The following is a 2137-nucleotide window of genomic DNA, read 5'->3' on the forward strand; positions in this document are numbered from 1 at the left end:
GAGTCTGAGAAAAACCTGCCGTTGCGAGATCGAATAATTTTATACTCGCTTCGCGTTGTCGGGGAAAGCTTTTATAGACCGCCTCGAGATTGTGCACGAAGGCGACGAGTGTCCCATCGATGATAATATTATTATGTTCACTGGAGTGAGAGCGTCTTGCCGATCTCGAAAGCAATACGCCGCTGGGTGTTTGGTTTTTTTTCTTCTTAGTTTGACGCGCACGTTCGTTCCAGAGGGGACGATTCCGCGTTGCCCGTTGTCCTCGTTGTCGAGAGTCTGTAATCCCGCCGTTGCGAGCTCGAACAATTTATGCTCGCTTCGCTTTGTCGGGAGGCAAAAGACCGCCTTGAGGCTGCTGGTATGCGGAGGAGTGCTAACGAATTTTTGAAAGATTTTTTTTCTTCATACCTGGACGCGAGTGTGCATTTTTCGTAACTTTGAGGGAGACCTTACGCACCAACCATCTGCGAGAGACTTAAAGATCAATAAAATATACATGTACGATTACCCTGAACGGTGGATCACTTGGCTCGTGGGTCGATGAAGAACGCAGCTAATTGCGCGTCAACGTGTGAACTGCAGTGCACATGAACATCGACATTTCGAACGCACGTTGCGGTCCACGGATACAATTCCTGGACCACGCCTAGCTGAGGGTCGTTTACGTAACCAAAATACTGCTTGCGTTGCGTTTCGTCGAATCTTCTTTCCCTACGGTGCTCGAATCTGCCCACCATCGTTCATTCTCGAATTAAATTACGAACGTTTCTGAGTTCCGGCGGCACCGAGATAGGGAGGAAGAGAAGCGATACGCGACGTATGAGCGATCGTTGGACGTTCGTCCGAGTCGTCTGTGGTCGTGCCGAGGCAATCTGCGATTGGCAACGTGTGTGCGCGTGCGGCGTGCGTAAACGTGTTCATGGAACTCGACGGTGTGTCGATCACGAACTCGCGTGAGTTCTTCGTGGCGTCGGGAGTCGTCCGTTAAATAGGCGACCGCCCACGGGGAACAGCTTCGTGTATCGATCGCCGATTTTGTTCCGCGTTCCAAATTCGCGCACCCGCCACACGCATCACCTTCGCCTGCCTCTAGCGCACGATACGAACATGCCGCGCGCTCGACATCGTTTAAAATGAATTATTTTCATGCCTCAAGACCGAGGGAGAATACTCGGTCGAAGGAGAAGAGATATACAAGAGATAGAGCGACATCGTCGTAATGCGAGGGACGATGTTGCGCATCCGATCGTTCGAAGTTCTCCTCGTACAGCTCCAGGGTGTTCGATCAGAATAACCCGTTCTCTCTGTTCTCTCCGCGTGTGTATATCCGCGGGGGAAAAAAAAGATCTCTCGCGCGGAACATCACTCGGACATAGGCCGTCGTTGCGCTGTAATGTCGTAACGTTATTCGTGAGGGCGCTCCAACTCGGCGTGTCCTTCGTTCTGAAGGATTAGGGTAATAAAATCGGTGGAAAAGGAGCCGTTCCGTTTCGATCTCTGCGTGTTACGCGCGGAAGGTGGAACCGCTGGAGAGTATAAACGGTGTTGATCGTTCGCAGCTACGACGATAAAAAGGACAGATGTTAAAGAAACGCCGGTAGCTTGGTCGTCTAGCGAGAGTCTCATATTTTTTTTATATTTTTTACGAATCTTATATAAAAGAAATACCGACACACGAAAGACATTGGCGAGGTGCACAAAACGCCTCGACGAGAACAACAACGAAGAGGTGCGTGTAATTCTTCTTGCCGGTTTTTCACGTAGAGACGACCTCAGATTAGGTGAGATTACCCGCTGAATTTAAGCATATTACTAAGCGGAGGAAAAGAAACTAAGCAGGATTTCCTTAGTAGCTGCGAGCGAACAGGAATGAGCCCAACACTGAATCCCGCGGTTCCGCCGCTGGGAAATGTAATGTTCGGGAGGATCCGTTTATCCCGAGACAACGAACCGCGTCCAAGTCCATCTTGGATGGGGCCATTTATCCACGGAGGATGCCAGGTCCGTACCGATACGCGTTTTGGGAGGATCTCTCCTTAGAGTCGGGTTGCTTGAGAGTGCAGCCCTAAGTGGGTGGTAAACTCCATCTAAGGCTAAATACGACCACGAGACCGATAGCGAACAAGTACCGTGAAGG

The 2137-nt window shown here is 50.4% G+C and overlaps 1 non-coding gene across 1 annotated transcript; it reads left to right on the forward strand.

Annotated features, from left to right (window-relative positions):
- The first annotated feature begins 505 nt into the window (after positions 1-505).
- Positions 506-660, forward strand: LOC143431659 (5.8S ribosomal RNA). Its single transcript, XR_013102727.1, has one exon. It is a non-coding gene; the product is annotated as a 5.8S ribosomal RNA (ribosomal RNA).
- Positions 661-2137: the final 1477 nt, after the last annotated feature.

Source organism: Xylocopa sonorina, chromosome 18 (assembly GCF_050948175.1).
Source record: "Xylocopa sonorina isolate GNS202 chromosome 18, iyXylSono1_principal, whole genome shotgun sequence".
Taxonomy (NCBI): domain Eukaryota; kingdom Metazoa; phylum Arthropoda; class Insecta; order Hymenoptera; family Apidae; genus Xylocopa; species Xylocopa sonorina.